This window comes from Pelodiscus sinensis, chromosome 3, assembly GCF_052426305.1.
Source record: "Pelodiscus sinensis isolate ZL-2025 chromosome 3, ASM5242630v1, whole genome shotgun sequence".
NCBI classification, from domain to species: Eukaryota; Metazoa; Chordata; order Testudines; family Trionychidae; genus Pelodiscus; species Pelodiscus sinensis.
Window position 1 is genome coordinate 153,323,495 of NC_143054.1, and position 27,993 is coordinate 153,351,487.

At 40.8% G+C, this 27,993-nt stretch overlaps 1 protein-coding gene across 6 annotated transcripts in view; it reads right to left on the bottom strand.

Annotated features, from left to right (window-relative positions):
* The window catches only part of ESRRG (estrogen related receptor gamma), a 540,935-nt gene that overhangs the window by 481,995 nt on the left and 30,947 nt on the right, over positions 1-27,993 (bottom strand). For 2 of the 6 annotated variants that reach the window (XM_025178609.3, XM_014580751.4), the window contains exon 1: positions 14,884-15,797. The exons of the other annotated variants lie outside the window; for them this stretch is intronic. The gene's annotated coding sequence lies outside the window, so the exon portion shown is untranslated. Of the gene's footprint in view, positions 1-14,883; positions 15,798-27,993 lie in introns of those variants that run through there. 6 annotated transcript variants of the gene reach the window in all.

Genomic DNA, 27,993 nt, shown 5'->3' on the forward strand with positions numbered 1-27,993 from the left:
CTTGAATTTCCGCAAAAGCACTGACTTCCTACTGTAAGAAATCAGTGCTTCTTGCAGAAATACTATGCTGCTCCCATTCAGGCAAAAGTCCTTTTGCGCAAAACTTTTCCGCAAAAGGGCCAGTGTAGACAGCTCAGTTTTGTTTTCCGCAAAAAAGCCCCGATCGCGAAAATGGCGATCGGGGCTTTTTTGTGGAAAAGCGCGTCTAGATTGGCATGGACACTTTTTCGCAAAAAGTGCTTTTGCGGAAAAGCGTCCATGCCAATCTAGACGCGCTTTTCCGCAAATGCTTTTAACGGAAAAACGTTTCCGTTAAAAGCATTTCTGGAAAATCATGCCAGTCTAGACATAGCTCAGTTGTGTTATGTTAGGGGTGAGCTTGGACAGCAAGGCCAAGCAATTGCTGGGACAGGTTGTAACAGCCGATACATTTTAAAAAGCTTGTGGTCACTTGAACTTCACTAGTAGTGTGCTGCAGACTGAGATTTTTGTCAGCTGCTGGGTCTAACAGGCTTGACAGCAGGGAAGGAACAATGCCTTTCATCAGAGGGACACAAGTCAACAAGCAGGAAGGTATTTCCATCTGCTCTGTGCTTCTGGAGATGTGATACCATGCTACATTTTAGTAGGTGTTTCTGATCAAATTTGCAGGAAACCGGCTGGTTCTGCAAGAGTCCCCTTTACGTCCCATACGTAAGAGAGATCCTCCTGGAAGGCAAACTAGCCCCAGCCATATTTTTCACAAGCTGCTGTTACTTTCCAGTGTATAGCATTGTAGGAACTGCTAAAAATCAATCAGCGAACTTGTGTGGGGATACTTCTGGAGGAAGATGTTTAGCTGTTTATTTCAGGCATTTATAGCGTGCAGAGGCCTGGCTACTATTTTAAAAAGAAGGTATCATGATGCACCTTATGTTCCTTAAACTATTAACTGTTGTCTATAGAGGAAAATTTGGCCACCCACTGTCACCCAAGGAATCTGCTGTATCTGACAACTTGTGGCCACACAGACTCAACCGATTAGCACAGTGTCCCATTCTGTTGCAGTAGTGGCCACATGTCCTCAGACATTGCCAGTCCAAGTCCCAGGGACTTTCACGGTCTGTGGGCAGCACATCGGATGAGCAAAAAGAAAAGGTTCCACCTGCCTGAGCCAGCAGGAGCAATATTAAGTTTGTCTCAGCTGGAGGTCATTCTGCATAATTTTTAAAGGATGCTCTTTTAGTGGCTGTTCAAACAATCTGTGGTCAGAAATTAAGGGTGTGATTGTCAGAGGTTCACAACACCCAGAAGACACTGAGCACCTCTGAAACTTGTCCCTCAATATCAAAGGCTTTTATTATATTCTGAAGTGCTTGTGCCTGCAGATTTATTTTCAGGAATAAACAGATTCTTAATGTTGCTAAGCCAATTGCTTGGTTTCTCATTGTCACAGCTTGACTGGGACTGTCTGCTGCTGAGCTCGCAGCAAAGAATGAACTGGTCCAATTCCAGATTTCTTTCAGGTGCTTTGTGGCCAAGGGGTTTTGCTAGGGACATTGGTTGCTGCCATCACCTGTTACTTATCTTCTTCTTGAAGGAAATATGCTTAAGGGAAAACTATATGGTCACAGGCCCGCCCACAGAGGAGGGAGGAGCAAAGGGGATAATTACCCTTGGGCCTGGCAAATCAAAAGGGGCCTGGGGCTCCCAGTCGCAGCCACTGATCCTGTGGTAGCAGCCAAAGCCCCAGGCCCTTTAAATCACCACCAGAGCAAGTCTGTGCGCCTCTGAATGCTGGGGGGAGGACGGTATGCTGCGGTTAAGGTGGCACAGAGGGCTAGATTCCCTCGCCCCACTCCTTCTGCCCAATGCCCAGCCTCTTCTGGGGCACGGAGCCAGCCCCGCCCACGGAGGCTATCAGCTCCTCTGCATGGTGAGTCCCAATGGAATACATACTCTCGTGCTTAGTGTCACTTTACGAGCAAGGCCAGGCCTATTCCTCAGCAGCTGTGAGATTATCAGCAGTAAGATTCTTTACAATGCATGGGAGCATATGGAATATATTGCTCGCCTCTTACTACAGAAGACAAAAATGTGCTGGCAAATTGAGCTAGGAAAAGAAAGCAGTTGCCTGATAGAGAGTCCATCATGCTTATGGGCTTTCTGGAAACTCTGGATAAGAGTATTTCTGAACTGATTTCTTTTCCAGTTAGTCAAATGGCATTCTGGAGGAGCTACTCGACCACTGAGATGGACTTCCTTCTTCAAAAAGGAGTAGCTGAGATCATGCAATTGCAGGATAGTATAATATTCAATTACTCGGTAGCCTACACGTTCAGCACTCATAAGCAATATGAATAAGGAGAGTGGAACTCTCATGCAAGTCAGAAGCAAAACATTATCCCAGCCTTTTTAATGCTTTAGTAGAGGAGACGGTCTTTTTCTCCCCATACATGTTCTGATCCAGCAGATTCTGGCACAATCCTGGTTCCTCGAATGTAAACTGGACTTATCAAAGAGAGGACTAAGCAAAAAGATGGCATTCTGGTGAATGTATACAATGTTAAGTCACAAATGGAGGAGCGGAATAGGAACACAGTCAGGCAATTATATCTATGTGTTTATGTTCCCACTACAGCAGATACCCACTAATCTGTTTCTCCTTCTTTGCCTATTGGGTATTTCTTTGAGTCCTGGGTACAATAGAAAAGTAGTTTTCAAAATTATGGTGCACAGCTGAAAAAACACCAGGCCACAGGAAGCAATTATTATACATACAGCTTTGTAAGTCTATATTCTGATGTGATGGCTGACATTTAAGGAAGGAATGAGAACAAAACTATAACTACTAGGAAGGTGTCTGAAAGAAAATGCATTGGCCAACAACATCATATTATAGGAAACAAGGAGCTGTTTGAGGTGCATAAGGTTCACACGGAAGAACAGAAGAGAATCTATGCAGAAAGAAAGACTGGGTTGCAAGCTTTCCAGGGAGCTGGTAATTTCTTACAATACACTGCACATATTATTCCTTCCAGATAGTGATCAGCTCTTAGAGATCTTGGCTTGTATTTATAACACTCCCTGGAGATTATGCCTTTCAATGCCACGTGGGGTGATGGTACAGCATGACTGGTCAGATCTGTGGTGGATGGAATTTAGGTGCTATCAGTTATTTTTCTGTCACCTTCATGCAGTTGTCTGTTTAGCACTGAAGTAGCCTTGCTCTCGAAAAGAGACTGGGACAGATCTCTTCCAGTATCCAGGCAAAGGAATACTAATGGAGGAGAGTGTTTTAGTCTCATGTGTCTAGCAATACTGGAAGGGACCAGAGTTATTTTAGAGGTATTTGAGGTATCCATCAAAATTATTTGTTCATGTTAATGATGGTCATAATAATATGCTTGTTATGTATGTAGCTTTTCTCTGTATATAACTGTCATGTCCTTTAACTTTCAGTAGCAAGGGCTTGAGCAACCAAAGGAGGCTAAAGAAAAATGCCCTAATAAATTTACCATTCCTTTTATTAACTTGTTCCAAATATCTTGTGCTTAAATGAATAGATTAATTAATAGATCACAATGCACTTATTTTGTTCCATGTAACATTACATGTATAGGCAATATAGTACATAGAACATGAACTGCCTTTCAGTTACACAAGTGTGAGAGGATAATCAAGCCTATGAATTTGACCATCAACAGAAAATAAAAATTCCTGCGGTATCATAGAGCAGGCAAACTGAAACCATAAAAGGTTTAATTAAAAAATAGGGGAAAGGTGAGTACATTCTTTTCTCCCTCCCCCTACCCACTTCAAAGAAATAGTCAAAGGTTATAGGAATTACTACAATACATTCTTTAAGAAACTCAAAAAACCCAAAACAAAAACTTGGATAAACTAAGTTTCACTTTCAATTTAGCATAGGCTAAACTAGATTTAGTACATAACATAAGTAAAACATGCCTTATCAACTGCATCTTCAGATAGGAAAATTACTGACTTGATCATTGGCCAAGTTCTGGTTTTTAGATATGCCTGTGGAAATCTGGAGTAATTCTACTAATGACAATGGAGTTCTCAGTTACAATGGTGTAAATCTGGAATCAGAGTTTGGCCTGTGTCTCTGGATTTTGAGTCTTTGCTGAATAAGAAAATACATGGGCAACTGATAACAGTGATAACCAATAATCTTTTTGTACATGCAGAAAAAGCGTACATGTCCAACCTCTCTGTTTGTGTTTGTAGCCAATGCATTGCTGCACAGGGGCAAAATTAATCTTGCTTTTCTCCGTGGCTATCTCTGGTTAAAACTATTGGCGACTAAATTAATTCAAGAGAATTCACTGAATTAAAGAAAGTACTGTTCTGCCTCTTTTAATTAATGCCTATCGCTTTTTCAAAATGGGTAATCTAACACTGGAATTAAGAGCCTTCCTAAAATGGATTCCCCTTGTTTTATTCTTGTTTTACTCCATTTTTATGTATATAGAACATTTTGACTCTTTTTAGTATGTTGTCATGATTGTCTCTCTTTCCCCACCTGTCATCCACGGAGGATCAATATTAAAATAACCATATTTTAAAATGGTACCTTCCTGCGTACTAGACCTTACAGAGAGGAAAAGATAAAAAGCTGATAAATTCCCCACAGTTTCTACCTGCTACCGCTTACAGCTTGCCAACAGCAGGTCATATTTTGGTGATAAAGACAGGGCACTTCATTCAGTCTTGGTAATGCTCCTTTATATTTCAGGTCACACCATTTTCAGAAAAGTCTACAATATTGAAAACACATTGTAGTACAGGCAGTCCCCGGGTTACGTACAAGATAGGGACTGGAGGTTTGTTCTTAAGTTGAATTTGTATGTAAGTCAGAACTGGTACATAATGTAGGGGAAACTCTAGCCAAACATTTCTCCAGAACTCAGTTTTATTCTCCCACACCTCACTTCCCTCAGTCCTTTATTCTCAAGCTAAGGTGTCTGCTGAGAAAAGCTGCTCTGCATCGCCTTGGTTTGTTGCGGGGGGGCGCTAGCTTCACGTCTCCCTGGTCTGCTGGGGGGAAGCAGCTAGTGCGGGGTTGCCTCACCCCGTTTGTAAGTAGGGATCCGATGTAAGTCGGATCCATGTAACCTGGGGACTGCCTGTATTATAAAATAATCAGAGACATTCCTTCATGGAGAAACAAAATGGGATCCAAAATACAATTGAGAGCAAAAAATGAAGGGGAAGGGGAGAGTCAGCTTTTACTTAGGTGCTCATTTAACAATGGATAAATAGAAGATTAATATTATCAGCCTCACATAAGAACCATTTAAACCCATTCTCTCTGGCCTCATGCTGCCTTCCTTAAAATATTTTCTGCCATTACCAAGAAAGAAATAAGTTTCCATTCATCAAATAGATTAAGAGGAGGGGAGAAAGTCCTTGAAGAGAGTAATGCAGAGCAGAAGGAAGGATTCAGTAAACTGCCAACCAAACAGAAGCACTCTGCTATCTCCCACTGAGAAGTAATAGTATCTGGGCTATAGATAGGTTTGTCAAACATATCTACAGCACAGATAATTAAGTTAGAGCAGCAAACCATCTCCGTGCTTTGAAGTGTTTATGCAGTTGGTATACTAACCTTTCTTTCACCTGGTAGGTTCAGCTCACCAGCTCTCGCACATATTTGCAGGCTTGTGACCTCTCCTCCATCCTCATTATCACATCATTTATGGTAGCAAACCATATTGGAACTGATATTCAAGGTTTTGTTATAAATAAAAGTGATTAAAAGAGAGGCCTAAATACAGCCTTGTATCAGTGAGAAATACTTTGTATGTCTATAACACCCTTTGCCAAAGAAGTTCAAAGCACTTTACCAACATTAACTGAACTGCACAATACTCCTACAAGGTAGTTATTAATTATTATTATGCCCTACTTACAGCTCCAAGAGTCTTGACTCCCTGTCCCCTGATCTAACAACTAAAACACATTCTCACCTGGTTAGTCAAAGAAAATACTTTTAATAGTCAATAAAAATCATTCCAGACTTCTCAGTTGATATGCTAAAATCACAGTGATGGGCAAGATTATAAAACAGAAGGATCAGAAGACTATCGATGGCATGTTGCTCTGATTTGGGGACCATGCCGCTCTTCCCACGTGAATTCTCTCTTCGGCTGTCTGACGCTGACTTGCATTTGCTATTTTGAAAAAGACTACCCCCCACTCCTTAGTAAGTCTGGAGTACCCCTTTATGCTGATACAAACTTTCTCTTGCTGCTCATTAGAAATATTCTTAAATTCCTTTATATCTTCCATTACAGTTTTGGTGAAAACCGAAGTACAGGTTGAACCTCTCTAGTCTGGCACTCTGTGGTTCAGCAACATCCATGGTCCGGCATGATTTTAGTTAGCTTATCATGGGTGTGACCAAGTTTCCTGTGGCCCCATAAAGTTTGTTTACAGCCCCCAGTCCTGGCTCTCGGTGTTCTGTGCTGCCATTTAGTTCTAATTTACCCCTAAATATTTTCTGACATCCCAGAAAGCAGTGGCAGCGTTGGTAATGCTGCTGAACAATATTGACCCCTCATAGTTCATCAAATTCTCTGGTTCAGCACCAATCAGGTCCCAAGGATGCTAGACTAGAGAGGTTCAAACTGTATTTGATGCCAGACCAACTTGGAATGACCAACCATAGGCCCTGCCAAATTTATATTATGTCTTTCCTAGAATGGGACGGCACCTTTTGGGATCAATGGGGCTGAGCACAGACAAGGCTATAAAAGGGCAATGTAAGGAAGTCTGCTCCGCAAATCTCCTTGCAATGCCTGTCCTGTGAATAAACAGAGGTTCTTATTCCCTGGGACAGATGACAGACATCTTTCATGAACACTTTAAAACATTCATTTGATAAAAATTAGAAGAAAAACTTCTTGCTGCTTTTTGTTGTAGACATACTGTACCCCTTGTCTTTTTTTAAAAACTAGTTCCTAATTGTATTTATAGTCCCCGGTGTTTCACTCCATAGGGTAATAATGGCCTTATGCAATTAAACTAAACCTTATTTAAGTAAGACAAAAGGTCTTGCCTTTGGTCTATATTTGCACTATACCAGGAGTCTGAAACCATGAAACAACCAATAAAAAATATCTGAAAAGAATCAAACAACACACTTTCCCTCTTACCTTGTAAACTTCAGCAGGTTCTAAAGCCACTTTTGAAGAGACAGAGCAAGTAAGAACTACAGGTCTCAGACATAGGCCTTGAAAACAAGACCTCTTGCTTCTGCAAGGGATTTAGTCAGTCTTAGAAACAGCATTTTACCTGCAGTGTAGTGAAACACAAAGCCTGACAGGTAACCAAGGAGCCCACGCTACAGAGAGCTGCTTTAACACTACAGAGCTATGGTGAGCAAAAGAGACCAAACTTCCTCCTACATGCAAACCCAAGATTTAATTTTCTGCAAGATTACCCACAATAATTACAAAGTTTCTGTAATTTATCCTTAAAAGCTTGTGACTATAGGATCCATAAGAATTGATCTTTTATCTTTTACTGCCAAAGATATTGCGTCTATGCATCTCATGTGTAATACAGTTTACCTGTTTAACACGGACAATATTTTCCATTAATTTCTAGAGTTACTAAACTGAACCTTAGCTAAAATTAAGTTGACTATTAAAAAGTCAATGAGTAAGCCAGTAAACAGAGGTGCTATACATAGGGTTTAGCAAACATGCTGCAGTAGTGTTTGGGCAGACACCAAGACAGAGCATCTGCTGACCAGCATGCATTTTTTGTAGGCTACATACATTAACCATTGGTATGACATTCTAAAAGCAATGACCAGATTTCTGCTGCTCTTGGCTCGCAATAAGTGTGTTAATTCAACCTATATCTTTCCATCTAATTGGTGCCACTGATTGTAGAATTTTAGCATCTTAAAGGAAAACCAGAAAGAGACTTTCTGCAACAAAAGCCTAAGCATATTTGGCTAATTGCAGCATGAGTTTCATCAACAAATTGAGTGATTTGGAAAATTCATCTGAAAATGAGCATAGCATAAAACACAACAATGGATGGAGTTTACAGATTGTCCTTGTAATGCATAATTTAAAAATAACCAAAACTGAAATAACGAGTAGTTCTGTGGCATAGGACTACTCATTATTTTTAAAGTTACAGGCTAATATGGCTACCCCTCTGGGACTTCAAAACTGAAATATTTCTTTTGACTTGTAAGACTATGAAAGTTGATGCACAATACGAAAATTAACCTGTAAAAGATCATACATGCTGTTTTGTAATGAAATTTATTAAATTGAAATCTACAGACCAGTTTACAATACATACACTATCATACACTATCACTAACCTATATATAACAGGTGTTTTGGAAAATACATGTGTAATATAACCAAAGTCACCAGCTTGTGCTATTATAGACCATCTTACAAATTTTGTTTAACTAAATGTATAGTCAGATTTTGGAAGAAATGCTGTATTATTTGTGATGCAATTCTTTTTAGTAGCTGTTATTACAAGTAAAGTTTGTTCACCACCTGAAAATATCTCTAGCTGGAGTTTTGTAAAACTGCAAGCTCTTAAATACAAATATTACCTCTCTATTTGAAGTGGCACTAGAAACAGAGATGCTGTGATGTACACACAGCAACATTATTTTGAAATAACTTAGTCCGCGTCTACACAGCAGGCAGTTATTTTGAAAGTATTGAAATACTGCTGAGCTGGAGGATTTCTCCAATAAGGAGAAGGGAAGTCAGAGGAAGAGTGCTCTATTTCAACATGATACAGGACTATGTAGCACTTTAAAGACTAACAAGATGGTTTATTAGATGATGAGCTTTCGTGGGCCTGACCCACTTCCTCAGATCAAATAGTGGAAGAAAATAGTTACAAAAGCTCATCATCTAAAACCATCTTGTTAGTCTTTAAAGTACTACATAGTCCTGTATTTTGTTTCAGCTACACCAGACTAACATGGCTACATTTCTATCACTATTTCAACATAAGTGCTGTGTAGATGCTCCAAATATCAAAATACGCTATTTCAAAATAAGGTACACAATTGACATAACTCGAAATAAGCCACGCAAATTGAGCTAAGCCCTGCTGTGTAGATGCACCCTGGAATAGTATTAAACACGAAAAACATGGTTTCCATCAGCAGCAGCCCCACTATACAAATTGTTCCAGCATACTGTCTATATAAACTTCTAAGCCTGTGGGCACAATCCCAGTACAAATAACAATGGAATCATTTCTTAGTCAAGAGCTGTTGCTCATACTCATGAAAATAAAAAAAGGAAAGGAGAGAGATTTATAAAAAGTAGCATAAAATGTCAGTTGAAGAAAGAAAGGAAGAAAGAAAGAAAGCCACATTACATCAGTGGCTCAGAAGTCTCTGACACTATTTGACCAAAAATACAAGAAAGGCTAATAAGGAACTGAGCTGGATTTAAATAAAATAAAAGCTATTTCTAGAACACATGGAATAGCACAAAAACAGCTAAAAATTAATGATGGCAAAGGACCACCTACTCAGCTACTAAAGAGCCAGGCTGTGTCTACATTGGCACCCTTTTCTGGAAAAGGGATGCTAATGAGACACTTTGGAATTGCAAATTCTGCGGGGGATTTAAATATCCCCCACGGCATTTGCATGAACATGGCTGCCGCTTTTTTCCGGCTCGGGGCTTTGCTGGAGAAAAGCGCCAGTCTAGATGGGATCTTTCAGAAAATAAAGCCTTTTCCGAAAGCTCCCTTATTCCTCTTAAAATCAGGAATAAGGGACCTTTCGGAAAAGGCTTTATTTGCAGCCATGTTCATGCAAATGCCGCGGGGGATATTTAAATCCCCTGTGGCATTTGCAATTCCGAAGTGTCTCATTAGCATCCCTTTTCCGGAAAAGGGTGCCAATGTAGACACAGCCCCAGTGTTTCATTTTGCCATCACAAAACACCAGTCCAAGCAAAGTCATCATCCAGCTAAAGCTCAGAAAAAGCACGAGACTAAAAACAGTCAAAAGTGACTAATAATTTAGGTCCCCAACTTGAGACTGATTCTCAGAAAGTACAAAGCAAAATCAGACTGTCAAATCGGGCACCTGATAACAGAGCTGCCCCAAAATCATCTGTCACTTTTGAAATTCTTAGCCTAAGAGTAAACAAGCTCAGCAGCCCAGATTTAGCTACAAAACACAAAAGCTTCCTCCGGAAAGAGAAAGAGCGTGCATGCAGAATCCTGATGGTCAGTGGTAGTCTGACAACTGTTAAAACTAAATTACAAACACTATTTCATCTGGGACACACAAACAATGGAAGAATATTTCAGCATAATCAAACATGTGCTCAAGTCACAAGAAGTTAATCAGAACCAGCTGGATTAAAATTATCACTCTCTTTCTAGATCCTCAAGACAATTTTGTTGTCCTGGAGAACACACCACCTTTGATGCCCCCTGAAAAGATGCAAATTTGGAAAGCAAAAAGAAATCAAAAGATAATTAAAATCATTATGTGCCCAATTCACTGAGGTCAACAGAAGCCTTCCATTGACTTCAGCTGGATAAGGCCTGTGTTAACCATACCAGATGTGTTGTAAAGACACCTTAGCAATCAAAAATATAAATACTTGTATCATTACAAATACTGTTCATATCTGAAATATGCGTAGAAATTTAAATAGCAATGTTTTTAACCATTTGATTACTATCTATTTGGTGATGGCTACTTAGTGGCCCATATGAAATGAATTTGTGGCTTCACTGAAGTCCCTAGTAGTCAGGCACTTGTTTAACAAACAAGACTCACATTTTTGGGGTGAGTCTACACTGTTATTTCGAGATAACTAGCATTATTTCAAAATAACAATGCGAACGTCTACACAGCCATTCCATTACGGACAGCTTATTCCGAAATCTGTAAACTTAATTCCATGAGGAATAATACCTATAATAGCTATTTTGAAATAAGATGTGTATAGATGCTCCACTTCTGCTACTTAGAAACAGCACCTCAGCAAGGCCATTCTAATTATTTCTCCCCAGTGCCTCCTAGGGCTCTAAATCAATATAGCACCTCTACACTAGAGAAGCCTGCCTCGGACTAATTTTGAGGCTTCCCTACAGTGTAGATGTGCTATTTCAAAATAAGCTATTTATTTGGAATAAATATTTCAGAATAGCTTATTTAAAAATAAGTGTGCCGTGTAGACATACTCTTTCACCCCTGTTGGCAGCCTCATCAGAACAGGCCAAGTCATGAGTGAGCTTAGCTATTGAATCACTCTGTCTTCACTTCAGCTGGTAGCATGAAACTAGTTTAGTTTGAGGAAGCTTCTCCTAACATGACCAGGAATTTAGTTATCAGGATTGTCCATCTGATATTTTCACAAGCAAAAAACAAACATCAACCAGTACTCTTAAGTGCTAATGTGCAGGTACACTAGAGTAGGCACTGAAAAAGTAGCAAAAGTTCAGTTAAAATCAAAACCAGTTGAAGTTTCTTTTTCTTACTGCAGATCAGCTGTACGGATGTTTACAAGAGGCAATGCTGCCATCAGCTATATTATTAATTATTAATACTTAATGGTAGTCATTGATTACTTTGACTATAACCTAAAATGTGCTCTACGATTGTCTTATACGATTTGAAAAAAAAACAAAACAAAACAGAAAAATCTTGTGTGCCCTGAATCTTCACTAAGTGTTATTTGTCCGCATTTCAGTTTCAAGTATGCAGAGAGATTTTCTGATAGCTTTGGGTCAAAATAGCCTTCTCTTTCTGTGTAGGTATTGATATGGTACCCATCACTGTAGTATCTGAATCCTGGCCCAGAGACAGGAAAATTCGCTTTCCAATTCTGTCTGATGGAAAATGCCCTTTGTCATCCCATTCCCTAACTTCTCAATGTTTTAGGTCCTAAATCCAATATCATATTCAAAATACATCAGATAGAGAAAAACTGGTGTCACAATCAGTAAATATAGCCACATAAAACAAAGGAAGGCTGCTACACATGACCCCATACTGCACACCTGATCCTGAATTCTTGGTTATCTTCTAGGCTGAGAGCTCTTTGATATATTCAAAAGATCGCTGCTTCTGCCATGCCCAATGATATGACTGTCTTTCCAGTGTTTTTGTTCAATAATTAACACACTTAGGGGCATTACTGTTTTATAATTTATTTGGATATATTGGTCTTGATTTTTCTCATAACAATTTAATTTAATCCTAAAGCTCTAACGGGCTATGTATGAAAAGTACTATGGTATCTTCACTGTATTGTCACCCTTTTGGAGGAGCTATTCTGTCTCAAGTATCGCATTTTCCCCTCTGTTCTGTGCACTGCTGAAATCTTCTGAACACTTGCACAATTCAAACAATGACAATGGTCTTTGTTGTATCTGACAGATTTTTCCGATATACCTGTCTAATCAGAGAGCTCTCACTTCTACTTGCTTTTCAAATGCACTTTCTTTTCAATCTAAGTCAGACTAACAGGGCCTATGTGCTTTGGGTGGATATTGTTACATATGGGCTAAATCCTACTGCCCTTACTCATACAAGGAGTCTCACGGACGACTACTCACAAGAGTAGAGCAAACAGGATTTGTTCCTTTATGTAACCATATGCAGACATATGCCGGTCAATTCTAACAGGGTGATGCAAAACATTTCCTGACAAAAATCTCCCTATATTGTCATCACTGATATGACAGCTGTGTGTGACACTTTACAGTCAGAGAAATGAGCCAGGTTCCCTGCCCGAGGAGCTTACAGTTAAATTCATCCAGACAACATGACATAATGAATAAGTACAAGAAACTATGGAGAGTTGATAGAGGGGTGACAAGAACAGGAGAGGGTTAAAGTTGACAGGAGAGGAGGGTTTTGGGGACATGAGTGTTGTGGCTTAGATTTAGTCACTGGAGTTGTTATATGGCAAAGTTCCTGGGTACTGGTGTTTAAAAGTATCATGTTCTGTTTTATAAACTATACATGGTTAGCACAAATATGGCCAAGGGGAAGTACCTTAGCTTAATGGAGGATAATAGTTGAATGTAATAGGCTTTGAGGAGGGCTTGATTGAAGAGGGAAAGCAATAATACAGACACACATATGTAATACATATACACACATGGAAGGGGATTCGGTTATAGTTAGAATTTGTGAGTGATGAGCCATATGACAGTCAGGAGTCAGCAAAGATTTGGTGGGATGGAAAAATCTTGCGCTAAGACACACCACTGCTCACACGATCTGCATGTGCCTATCATCGTGAAGTATTATAAAAGCTGACACCATCAGCTCTCCAAAAGACAGATACTATAAATTAAGACCAGGGATTGGGAAATGCTGAAAGAGAAATTAAAGTAATAAACACTTAAAACCTACACCTCTGATATAACTACTCTCCTTGTCACAATACTAAAACTTCTATTGTGTGATTTAATTTCAGCATTAGTTCACTGTTTCTTTAAATTACTAACATCTTGTGTATAGTAATTTACCCACTAAGGGCCTGATCCTACAAATACTTATGCATACACTAAATTGGAAGCACACTGATTTTTAGTTTAATGGGACTACTCACATGAGTTAACAGTGTACATAGGGGTTTTCAGGATTGTGGCCTAAATCGTAATATGCAATTAAACAGAAACATTTCCTAAGAACATTTATTTTTTCCCCTTCAGTGAATCTAATGCAACACTGAGGCTGGGGAAGAGTCACAATTTAAATTGAACCTGAAAAATTGAAATACTTTCCCTTTAATACTGAATACAAGCTGATACACTATCACATGACCTTTACCGTAATTTCTATTAAAATCATTTCATGTCTGGTTGATTCTGCTATCCTGGCTCATTTGTATTGTTTACAACAAGTCATTGCACCCGGCAGTTAGTGGTGGCTGAATCCATGGTTACCAGTTTTTACATCCACTAGTTAAATGGAATGCAGCTCTTCTGTGAGTTTCATGGGGAAAGCTCTTAAGAAACCACAATCCAGCTATCAATCAGGCTAACCTGGGAGAAATTAATCTTATAAACATAAGTATTGTTGCATATTAAAAATTTATAGAAAGGGAGCTCAAGGCTTTTATTAGTTGTAGTTGCAAGAGGGGATGGGTTGAGATCTGACTTAGTGCATAGGAGACTTAGCTTCTATGGTCTACGTCTGACATTCATCCATGTTGTGCCCTCTCTAGCTTTCAAGGATAATAAAACTATCCTTTTTTTAAGCTTTTAAATCTTGAGCACTTATTTTACCAGGAATGTGCCTGGAATATAAATAGTGCTTAAACACAGGTCTAACCACACTGCAGTCCCAGCAAAGTAACTTAAACAGACACATACAAGATAGTAAAACACAGAATAGACAGCACTGAATAGAATTCAATTAACACAAAACAACAGTGGAATGTTCTTTACTAGTAAATTAAGCCTGCAAACTAATATGTTTTATTGCTTTTAAGGACTACATGAACTAATTCTCCTTGCCTTCTTATTTATTGTTAGTTGTGGGGTGGGGTTGCAAAAACAAACAAACAAACAAAACTTATTTACAAGATGGAGACCAGACACATATTTATAATGCCTAATGCTATAAGAAAAGTTTTTTAGTGTTTGCTGGCTACAATAATTGTCCCATAAGATACATGACAGCAACAAACAGTTAAATCAAACATATTACTAGCTCATCTACTGCAAAGTCACTGTATCAGAAGCCCGAATTGATTTGTTTCCTCAGAACGAATTGAAAATGAACGTAACAGAACGTCTGGAAAAAAATCCCCACTGCACTGCTAATCAGATATTGTATAATGGTTGATTGCAGCTTTGCGCTGTGCTATTGTTGCCTGAATCATACATACTTACAGGTTCTGGGTTCTTCCAAGAGTTTGGTGCAGTTTCAAGGACAAATGTCTTAAGGAAGTCTTTCTACTGTGCAGCAATGATCCTAGCTGTGATCTGATTACATGAGCAAAGTGCTAAATCTGACAATAGAAAGGAAACTTCCTGTGTGAAGAAGAAATCTTGGAAAGTCTCAGGGTTTAAAAGGCTGCTTAAATATGCTGGTTGATTTGCTCCCTAGTTGTGTATACACAGTAGCAGCTGATCTCTGTTTGCAGCCCTGCAGAAAGAAACCTTTACTGAAAACCAATGGCATCACATTTCACTGGAACTAGTGCCAGGCTCTGGAGAGCAAAGCAACCTTGGACAACTTCACACAATTAAAATAAGTGGGCTTGCTGCATGTCCAGGAGGACTTTTAAAACTGTGTATTCACTGTGTTACTTTTTACTAACAATGAGCTGAAATCCTGCAGTGAGCACAAGCAAAACTCCCATTCACTTCAATGGGGTTTTCTGAAGACTAAGGAGTGTAGAATTTGTCCAAGTATGTTTTCCTTTGCCTTGACTGTGGTCTTTTCGGACCATAAGGTGTCAGTTGTGCCCCAAAGCACTTATGCGTTGGAACAATTATAGCAGGTCCAGTACACAACCTGTGTTTGTCCTAAATTCATTCTGATCCTGTCTTGCATCAATCGTACACTATCCTTAGCTTTCTTTGAGATACAGAGCAAAAAAAAGGTTTTTTTTCTTCTTTCCCTCTCGTGCCCTATGTAAAACTCTCTGGAACGTTCCTAATAGAATAAAATCCTCTCATTCCCAAATCCCAAAACTTTGCAAGGACTCAGAAGCCTGTTTCAGAGCCAAACTGCAAAGCTGGCCACTATTTTTAAAGCAGGCTTAGCTAGATCCAAACACACCATGGCTACGTCTACACTGGCCCCTTTTCCGGAAGGGGCATGTAAATTTCACTAGTCGTCGTAGGGAAATCCTACGGCATTTAAATAAAAATGTCCGCCGCTTTTTTCCGGCTTTTAAAAAAGCCGGAAAAGAGCGTCTAGACTGGCCCCGATCCTCCGGAAAAAGCGCCCTTTTCCGGAGGGTCTTATTCCTACTTCAAAGTAGGAATAAGACCCTCCGGAAAAGGGCACTTTTTCTGGAGGATCTGGGCCAGTCTAGACGCTCTTTTCCGGCTTTTTTAAAAGCCGGAAAAAAGCGGCGGACATTTTTATTTAAATGCCGCGGGGGATATTTAAATCCCCCGCGGATTTCCCTACCACGACTAGTGAAATTTACATGCCCCTTCCGGAAAAGGGGCCAGTGTAGACGTAGCCCATAACTTTAGAAAGGAGAATGTTCAGGATCTTGATGTGGGTCACAATGTCTTAGTGATGTCCAAGAAATCAAAACTAGAAAACCAACATTTTGAAACAGTCTGCAGGAGCAATATGGACTTCTGCGCTAAGGAGTTACAACTCAAACTGAGCAACACACTATGCTGTGTCTACACTGGGCCACTTATTCCGGTAAATCAGCCGCTTTTCCGGAATAAGCTGCGAGCTGTCTACACTGGCCCTTGAATTTCCGGAAAAGCAACGACACTCTACTGTACAAAATCAGCCGCTATTCCGGAAAAACTATTCTGCTCCCGCTCGGGCATAAGTCCTTATTCCGGAACACTGTTCTGGAAAAGGGCCAGTGTAGACAGCCCAGTAGTCTTTTCCGGAAAAAAAGTCCCGATCGCGAAAATGGCGATCGGAGCTCTTTTCCGGAAAAGCGCGTCTACATTGGCCACAGACGCTTTTCTGGAAAAAGGGCTTTTCCGGAAAAGCAGCCTGCCAATGTAGACGCTCCTTTTCCGGAAAAACTGAAAAAGGAATAGTATTCCGTTTTAAGCAGTTCCGGAAATTCATGCCAGTGTAGACACAGCCTATGGGTAATTATTGTTATCATTAATCATGATTTTTACTGTAACATTTAGCCCTTGATAGTAATTGGAACACGAATACATTGCAAATAGGCTATGAGTGAACAGAATGGAAGGTTCTTTTTAAAAAAAGGGGTCGGTTTTCTCTTTCCTGGGCCCCAAACATGAAAATCAAAAGAAAATGTAATATGGTGCCATTTTAAATACAAGTATGGAGTCCAGTTAAGAAGAGCTATTGTGTATTTTGTTCTGTACGTTTGCAAGATAGTTTATAATCACGTAGATTATTCCCTTTCCCCCCTTAGTATAGTAGCTAGTAAAATATTGTGTTATTGCTCTGATATTCTGGATTTTGTTCCAAAGGGCAAAAACAAAACCTGACAGTGCAGCAAAAGGCCATGTTCAAGAAATCAAACAGCAAAATAATTGAACTCCTATGTATATACATGAGTGTGAACACTGTATATACTTCCATGTCAAAATTGGGTAGATGGTTTTACTGGCTTGAATTCCAGAGGTGCTCAGCACCTTTGAAAGCATCAGACTGTATGAGCATCAGACTGTATGGATTTTTTTTTAATCTATATGATTGATCGGTTAAGAAAGTAGTTACCTGTCCCAAATTACAACAGTAACAGACCCAGGTTGTATCAAGAGACCATCATTAACACCCAACATATACACCACATAGACTCCTCCACAACAGAAACTGACCAAATGTTTGTTGCCTTCCCAGAGTTTCCTGTAGGAGGAGAAGCGATTGTCAGCTCTTTGAGTGTCTCTGTGGGGACAATGAGTTAACATCTCCTGCCGGAGAGAGAATTCTCTTTTGCTCTGAAGTAAAAGAGTCAGTGTGGTGCTACTAACTGAGAACTCAAGAGTCAGACCTGGCTGTGTGACCTCGAACAAATCACTTTACCTCTCTGATCCTGCATCATTAAAGTCAAAAGGAGTTTTGCTATTGACTGCAGTGAGAGCAGAGGCGCTGTGCCTTAGTTTCTCCATTTGCTTAAAGGGAATAATGTTTGAGAAGAAAACAATGGACTGAAACTTACAGTTCAACTCTTGGTTTTGCCCACGTGTTGTGACATGGGCAAATCACTATGGGTATGTCTACACTACAAAGTTAATTCGAACTAACGGACGTTAGTTCGAATTAACTTTGATAGGCGCTACACAAGCGCTCCGCTAGTTCGAACTTAATTTGAACTAGCGGAGCGCTTAGTTCAAACTAGGTAAATCTCATTCTACGAGGATTAAGCCTAGTTGGAACTAGCTAGTTCGAATTAAGGGGTGTGTAGCCCCCTAATTCGAACTAGTGGGAGGCTAGCCCTCCCCAGCTTTCCCTGGTGGCCACTCTGGCCAACACCAGGGAAACTCGTATGCCCCCCTCCCGGCCCCGGACCCCTTAAAGGGGCACGGGCTGGCTAAGATGCCCGTGCCAGGTGCAAGCCTGCCAGCACCCAGCCAGCAGACCCTGCACCTGGCACGGCTCGAGCCAGCCACCCAATGCCCCCCAGCCCTCCCCGTCTTCCCAGGATCAGGCTGGCGGCTCCCGGGAGCTTGCCCGGGACCGCAAGAGGCGGGCACCCGCCTGGGCTAGTGCGGACATCGTGGACCTCATCCACGACCTCCGCACTAGGCACAGGAAAGTGGCCGTCTAGGGCAGGAGAGCTGCCAGCCTGGCCACCCAGGAGCAGGTGTGCATGAAAATCAAAGTGGTCCACTGAGACCCCCGACCCTGAGCCCTGAGCTTACAATGGCCGTACTGGGTCAGACCAAAGGTCCATCTAGCCCAGTAGCCTGTCTGCCGACAGCGGCCAACCCTAGGGACCCTGGAGGGGATGGACCGAAGACAGTGACCAAGCCATTTGTCTCGTGCCATCCCTCTCCAGCCTTCCACAAACTTTGGGCAGGGACACCACTCCTACCCCCTGGCTAATACCACTCCATGGACCCAACCTCCATCACTTTATCTCACTTCTCTTTAAACTCTGTTCTAGTTCTAGCCTTCACAGCCTCCTACAGCAAGGAGTTACACAGGTTGACTCTTTGCTTTGTGAAGAACAACTTTCTGTTACTAGTTTGAAGCCTGCTACCCATTCCTTTCCTTTGGTGTCCTCTAGTCCTTCTATTATGGGAACTAATGAAGAACTTTTCTGTATGCACCCTCTCCACCCCACTCATGCTTTTATAGACCTCTATCATATCCCCCCCTCCATCTCCTCTTTTCTAAGCTGAAAAGTCCCAGTCTGTTTAGCCTCTCTTCATATGGGACCTGTTCCAAACCCCTCATCATTGTAGTTGCCCTCCCCTCTCCCACCCTCTCTCTTCTCCTCTCCCACCTCCTTTTCCCAGTCTCCCCCAGTTTTGTTCAATAAAGAGAGATTCTATTTTGAACACAATTGTCCTTTATTTTGTACATCAGGAAGGGGGGCTAGGGAAGGGTAAGTGGAAGGAGGTGAGGGAGTACGAGGAATGGGGTACGAGCCCCCGATGGGGAGGACTGGGCTGGCTCTGCGGGCTTCTGGGGGTAGAAGATCTCCTGCAACCCCCCAATTGCCCCCTCTCTCCAGATGGCAGCCTGCGGCAAGTGCAGCCGGTCTGATGGCCGAGTGCTGTGATGTGCCCAGTGTGGGTACTCCGGGCAATCCAAGCCAGGACTGCTTTGCAAGCGGGGCACCCTGAGAACTGTCTGTCTGGGGTGGGGGTTGGGTCCCTTTAAGCACAGCCCTCGGCTAGCCTGAGACAGCAGCTACACAATCTAAGTCCTCGTCTGATGCCCTGCCGGCACTGCTTCCGGCCATCCTTAACCCCGGTTCAGCGTCCACTCTGTGTGGACATGCTAGTTCGAATTAGCAAAACGCTAATTCGAACTAGTTTTTTAGTCTGGATGCGTTAGTTCGAATTAGCTTAGTTCAAATTAACTAATTCGAACTAAGTTAGTTCGAATTAGTGCTGTAGTGTAGACATACCCTATTGCTTCAGTTCCCAATATTCTTCTTAGATGTTATATTTTCATTTTTCATTTATTTTCATTTTTCTATATTTCATTTTTCATTTGTTTGAGACCTGTAGGCACTAATTTTGTCAATCACTAATAAAGCCTTTAGGAAGATAAGGATTTGAGTGAGTCGAGATTACTGTCCCAATACCTTTATGTGCAAAAGTCCTTATTCACAAAGACTGGCCTTCCTGCTTTCTGCACAAAGCCCAGTAGGCTAGATGTAAGCAGTTGTCCTACTCAAAAATGAGTGGGAATGATCCAATCCACCCCACAAACTGGGGGAATGTCATAGAGTTTAGAACATCCAGCCAAGATTAGCACCCGCTCTTTGTATCTCCCATGTGGGGTTTCCCAGCCCCTGCATCTGTGTAAATGCAGATCCAGAGACATCCTCTCGCTCAACTTTCCCTACAATGACAGCATATACTGAGCCTTTGTGGAAGGAACCCAACAATCCAGCACACATGGATTTCAAAAGCCCATCTTCCCCAAGACCCCTCAAATGTACATTACATAGTATATTCTACATCAGAGCTGTTTCTCCATTGTGTCCCAATGCACTACATTTTCAAGAAGTATCCCTGTGAGGCAGGGGTAACAACTAGCTGGTGGGGCTGGGGAGAAGAAGGAGGAGACCCTTTCTCCAGGAGCTCTGGGATCTCCCGCACCTTCAGCCCTCCTTCCCTCCTGAAAGGAACAGAGGGTATGTCTACACTACCCCGCTAGTTCAAACTAGTCATCCGCAGTTGCAAATGAAGCCCGGGATTTGAATTTCCCCGGCTTCATTTGCATGAAGCCGGCCGGCGCCGTTTTTAAATGCCGGCTAGTTCGGACTCCGAGGAGTACAGCTAGTTCGGATTAGGAAGCCTAATCCGAACTAGCTACTCCGTGCTGCGTGTAGCCGCACGGCACGGGGTTCGAACTAGCCGGCATTTAAAAATGGCGCCGGCCGGCTTCATGCAAATGAAGCCCAGGAAATTCAAATCCCAGGCTTCATTTGCAACTGCGGATGACTACATTACCCCCGCTAGTTCGAACTAGCTGGGTAGTGTAGACATACCCAGAGAGAGAGGAGAAGCTTGAGAAGGGAAGGACAGTAAGAGCCAACACATATTTGGAGGGTAAGAGCTGGATGAGGAGCAAGCAGACTGGCTCCCTACATTATTCATAGAAATGGAAGGGGGGGCTGCGAGTGGAGCAGGTCCTGAACTATGGAATTCTTTACAGGTTGGGAGATTCCACTCCCGACAGTGAAGTGACTGCAGGTCCAGTTGTTCCTTCCAACATCTCCTCTCCACATATGGAAACCAATGTCTGCTTCTTGGCTGCAGGGTCCCTCTGCCTGCTTCTTAGTGGGAAGAAGAGAGTGGCGCATGGCCAGGGCCAGAGTAGCAAAGATCCAGTAGCAGTGGATTCCTGGAGGGGGGGGGCACTATATAGCTTCACTGTGTAGAGAATTGGAGTATGAGGAGAGGAGTGTGGGGACAAGTTACGTAAATTAGTACAGGGTGGAAGTGATCTGATTTAACTGCATAGAGCTGGGGATCCATTCATGGAGACACCTGTCTACACTGAGGCCCAGACAAGAACCACTGCTTTGTGAGCTACAAATCCCTGATCTGACACAGCTTAAAAAACTCATTTGTTTCATTCACACAGTCATCCTAAAAAACAGGTCCTTATAATAAAATAAATCGTATGTAAACCACACAGGGCCAGGTGCTGCGAACACCTAAGCAGCAGTGTGGAGTCTTGCAATTCCATGGTGGGTCTTGTGAATAAGGCCGATTATAGCCAGGAGGCAACCAGACAACTCTCCAACACCACATTTTACAAACCTCTCTCCTCTGATACCACCTCGAAATACCAAAAGAAACTACACTGTCTCCTTAAAGAACTCCGTACATCTACTCGGGACCAAATCTACAGAGAAACACCTTCTGAACCCCAACCAGGATTGTTCTATCTGCTTCCCAAAATCCATAAATCTGGACATCCCAGACGTCCCATCATCTCAGGTAGTGGCACACTCACTACTGGTTTATCTAGCTATGTAGACTCTATTCTCAAACCCTACGCAACCAACACTCTCAGCTATCTCCGAGATACTACTGACTTCCTAAGGAAACTACAAAACATTGATAACCTCCTCAATAACACCATCCTTGCTACCATGGATATAGAAGCTCTATACACCAACATCCCACACGAAGACGGATTACAAGCAATTAGAAACACTATCCCAGAGGACACCACTGCCAATCTGACAGCACACCTATGTAACTTTGTTCTCACCCACAATTATTTCTAGTTTGAGGACAACTTATACCTCCAGATCAGCGGCACAGCCAGGGGTACCTGCATGGCCCCACAGTACGCTAACATCTTTATGGCTGACGTAGAACGTTTCCTCAGATCCCGTCCCCTTTTACCCTTTCTCTACTTACGCTACATCGATGACATCTTTATGATCTGGACCCATGGCCAAGAAACACTGGAGACATTCCACAGAGATTTAACAACCTACACCCCACCTTCAATCTCAGCCTGGATTATTCTACACGAGAGATCCATTTCCTGGATACCACAGTACAAATCACCAATGGTAAATTAGACACCACGCTCTACAGAAAATCCACCGACTCATACAGTTACCTTCATGCCTCCAGCTCCCATCCAGAACACACCATACGATCCATCATCTATAGCCAAGCCCTTCGATACAATCGCATCTGCTCTAATCCCACTGACAAAGACCAGAAACTTCAGGATCTCTACCAAGCATTTATAAACCTCAACTACCCACCTGGAGAAATGAAAAAACAAATTGAAAGAGCCAGACAAATACCCAGACGCCATCTACTTCAAGACAGACCCAAGAAAACCAACAATAGAACACCACTTGTCATCACCTACAGCCCCCAATTTAAACCCGTCCAACACATTATCAATAAACTACAACCTATACTGGAACAGGATACTAAACTCCGAGAGGCTCTGGGAGACAGACCCATAGTCTCCTATAGACAACCACCTAACCTCAAGATGATTCTTACCAACAACCACAGGACATACCCCACTAACACCAACCCTGGAACTTTCCCTTGCAGCAAACCCCGTTGCCAGCTTTGTCCACATATTCTCTCTGCTGATACCATTATTGGACCTAACCAATTGAATTATAAGATCAAGAACACATATTCCTGCTCATCCAGAAATATACTTTATGCTAGCATGTACCGACAATGTCCGTCTGCTATGTACATTGGACAAATGTCTCAGACACTTTGCCAAAGAATCAATGCACACAAAACAGATATTAGACAGGATCACAAAGAAAAAACAGTTTCTTGCCATTTCAACCAGAAAGGGCATTGTCTCAACGACCTGATTACCTGCATCCTGCTTCAAAGACCTTTGAATACCAGACTTGAAAGAGAATCCTCTGAACTGTCATTCATGCTTAAATTTGACACTTTACGCCTAGGTCTTAACAAGGACACTAATTACCTTACCCATTACAAAGATAGCTTCCCAAATGATCACCTCTAATATCATTAGCTCACAGACATTTACCTCTCCCCCTCATCCCCCTTCTGTTCTGAAATTTCATTTATCCTTTTCATATGTGTTCATTTTTTTGATTGTATCCTTTGGTATATATGGTCATGCCAATTTTCTTCCACAATTTGATCTGAGGAAGTGGGTCTGGCCCACGAAAGCTCATCACCTAATAAACCATCTTGTTAGTCTTGAAAGTGCTGCATAGTCCTGTTTCTGGTGGTATTTCTTATTTTTCTAAAAGCCCCAGCACCCTGGACTGCAGTGATAAACTCAGACTTGTGCGTTTGTTTAAAAAAGAAGTTTCTAGCCCTTAAGTTGCAGGAAAAAGATTGAAAATGTGATTCAAATGCACCCTGAAGTCTCAAAAAAGAGTATGCCAACAGAGCATCCCACAAAGATTGTGTCAACATAATCTCACAATCTTTAAGTTAATGACATGGTTTTAGGGGGCATACAAGTGTTCCCTCTGACTTTATCCATTCATGTGCTGAATAAATTGTATTATGTGCACCAAGGACATGTGAGGCTGTGCACCACCAGTAGAAAGGCATGCTGCTGGCTGTGTACACTCTGCTAATCAGCGAGGTGGCACCTATCTCCTGAGTGGCTGCCCAAGTGCTCAGCTTACAGGGAACATGAGAGCAGTAGTCCATTAAATTCAAAATACTAAGAATTACAATGAGTGGTAAATCTTTACACGACCAGGCCTCGAGAAATCAAGCATACAGTTTTTTATTCAGACAATTTGTGTTTTGCCGAAATAATGGCTGCATAATCAGATTAATGTATATCTTTCCATCTTTGGTCTAAGTATTTATATTGTCCCCTTCACCATACAAACATACCATCTATATCTTTGCCTTCATCTTCTTCTTCCCTTCTGTTTCACCTTCTGTATATTTTTCCATGCATTAAATTCCTTCCTAATTCCTGTTCAGCCTAGTCACCGTGTTCTCTTCATTGAAGTTCCTCTTAAAAACTCACTTCTGCTTTGTGAGCTACAAACATTTAATCAAAATTAATAGCACCATCAAGATATTCAGATGCCTAAACTGAGTAAACAGGTAAGCTTGTTATCCTTTCCCACATCACCTTCCATTGTCCCATCACTCCCATTTTGTTTCTTATCCTCACTTTTTGTGTCATATATGAAATGTAGATTGTCCGATTTTCATTCAAGGCCTTTTTCTTGTTATGTAACGGGCCCGGCGCACTTCTGAGCCATGTATAAATAATAAAATAATAACACTAATGACAACTAAGCTATAAATGCTACTTATGATATAGCTATATCTACCACCACCGAGGCATCACTCTAACTGTGACATTTGGGATAGATAATGCTAGGCATCTAAATCTAATTTAAATTCTTTCCCGGCTTTAAACATGGCTTCCAAACCAGATGAACTTAAGCCCAGGTATGTGACTTTATGCTACACTGGTAATCCATACTAACTAGGAAATAAATTTTCAGCGATTAAGTTGAATTGTTCATACAAAATGCCAGCTTCAGCTTTTCACCCATACAAAACAGCTTGGAAAATATATACTACATGTGTTTATTATAGCTACAGTCACTATGAACATCTATAACTCTCCAACAATTTCTTTGATTTATGTTCAAAAACATACAGGGCATGAAATGATGCCTGCAATCTTACATTTTTCTCAAGTACATTGTGGGGAGCAGATATATTCCAAAACATCATGTTAGATTCCCTGTTATGTTTGCTTTTTAAAATAAATATATGATAATCAATTACACATGCTTCAAAGCAACTGCCACTAGATTCCCCATCAAAAAGCTGTATGAAAAAAGTTTCATTTTCTTTTCCCTTAATATCTGAGTTTTAGTAAAGGACTGTGCCCACATATGAAGAAAGGAAAGATACTTTTCTAACATAAATGACAATAAATCTTAACTCACACCAACAAGCGTACCACAAGTTTACTGAAAAGAGACATCTTTGTTGATCAACATCCTAATAAAAGTATACATGCTGTGAAATTCTTAGTTAAATGTGTTAGCTTCAGTGAGAGTGATACCTAATGGCCATTGAGTTTTAGGTGAATATGGGCCTAGATGTAAGTGAATCTGCACCTGGGTTCTAGTAATCCTGGCTTCTTCTTTGAGCAAACATGGCCTGATTTATCATTGCAACCAGCCAACATTTCTCTTTTCAACATGCCAATTGCAATAGACTCGGCAACTATAATAGGGTTTGGCTTTGAGACGCTGGATTTCCTTGAACCGTATACCCAAAGGATACAAACCAGACTGCTCAAAGCCAAGGAAAATATTCACATGCTCTCCTGGTTAGGGGAGCACCATTTTTCATATAGCTCTAATACTTAAATCTTTCAGGGAGGGAGTTAATCACGTGTTGCCCATTGCCTATGCAGCCACACCTAGAGAACATCAACAGTTGCTCACCTATTTTCACAGTGGGAAATAAGCAAATATTAGTTATCTGGGAATAATCAAGAAAAATCTCGGTCAAAATCAGAGGAAGACTGCCCTATCCATTTGATGAAATTTGCATGCAAACACAATGCCAGAGACCAGTGTAAAAACAAAGAACTTATTTTAATGATTATAGCATCTCCTTAGATGCCTATGGATGAATGGAAACATAACACTGTTCCGTTTGAGTAAAACGCACTATTCCCATAGTCTGATTTTTGAAAGGTATTTCAAATCAATATAAAACTGCAATATCAGAAAATTTTATAATCATTATTTCAAATAGGCAGACTTGAAAGGGTCTCTTATTCATAGGGAAATCTTCAGTTAGTTTTCCTAGTACCAGTGGTTCAATCAAAAGATTCACCAACTGCCCCCTGGAGAAAACTGAAGATCTGCATTTAAATGGAGATACAGTATTTCCAAATGCGCAGTACCTGGAAGGCAGACTGTCAAGGTTTCTTCTTAGTGAGTGGATCTCAAATTGTATTAGGTACATTTCAGTGCAGTAACTATCCCCATTTCATAGGAGCAGGACTATTGCCATATCGTTTTTCTATGTGCATACTTCATAATATTTGTTCTAAGTGAAAATTCAACCCTTATCCAAAACACTCCCCCAAACTAACAACAAGCAATTACTATCTTATATATAATGTTCTGATATGCACAATGAAGACCATATTAGATTGCTTGGCTAGAAATGTTAAATAATTGAAAAGTATGATGACTTAATAGAACAGTAAGCTTGGTTTACAATGCAGGCAATTAGAGCCATAAAAACACTGTGTAAAAATTTTATTTTGCGGTTGACCATTACATATCCTATTTATTATTCAAAAGTAGTTCAACAGCATTTTTCTTCATTAATGTGGCTGCTGGCATTTAAACGCCAAGTCTCTACATTTGGATAATTTTCTAAACACAATTTTAAAACAAGCTAACTAAAATTCAGTCAATCACAGCATAAATACTATATTTTCATGGTTTACCTTAAACGTACTTGGTGGGCTGTAAAATACATTCAAAACCCATGAGACTCTGTAATATAATAAATCAAAGCATGTGTGTGTGTCCTATACATAACATTTTAAAAGCTTGCAGTTATACTAGCTTTGGATGACACATCAGAAAACCAAAATAATATCTTATAAATACTTTTTTTCTATTGTCTATGATTGTCTACAATTGCAAAGATGTGTCTTCCTGTTAGTAAAACACTATAACTTTCCAGCAAAGTTTTGCTTGAGTATGTTGTTAAGGTGTATATTCTGTTTATAGTGAAAAAGACACTCATGATCAATTTCAAACACACACACATTAGTCTGGGCAGCCTCTTCCTGAAATTCTAGTTGCAACTGAAATGTCCCTGTAAACAAGGTTACTGAGAACAGACCAAGATATCCTTCTCAGCAACACCTTCACCAGGAGCCCGTCAGCTGTCTACTTAGTTTGTTATACCTTATCTTACAGCACTGACATTCTAATGCTGATTCAAATACAGGATTCAAAATGAAAGATGAACTATCAGATCACTTAATATTGAAATACTGTTGCAGTAGTAAGTGGTGCTAACTCAAGATATGGATATAGTATTCTAATAGTAACCTTTTAATTTCTGAAAAAAAATGCAGACTAAATGCGGTACTGCACACAGTTAATGTAATTGATTTATTTGCTGTATTTTGACACTGAACACATCAAATGTCATGTTTACTTCCTGCTCCCTCTTGAACATTTTAAACTGTAAAGTCCCCTTAGGGGAGATCTGTCAGATTTCAGTTTATGCATTTAAAAATTCACTTGTTATACTGATCCTTTAAAAAATAGGGAACAAGAATGTAACCATACAAATCATGTCTTGGTCCCAAGCCCTTTGATGTTTTCAGTGGAAGTGCAATACAGTGTTGAATGTCCAGGCATACAATCTAACTTGGGTTATGTTGGGAATACTCTAATTTAAAAAGTAAACCTAGTTAAAGTGAGCATGACATATTTTAGCCTGGTATTTGAGAGGCAGGATATCAAAGCCTGACTCTCTTCACATTTAAAATAAGCAGGGGGTAGGTAGGAAAATAAAAAAATTCTAATTTTTCTTTTTCCGCTAACTTCCTGACACAGCTCATGCACTTCATACAACCAAGACGCTACGTTCATAGTTCTTTGCTGTCTT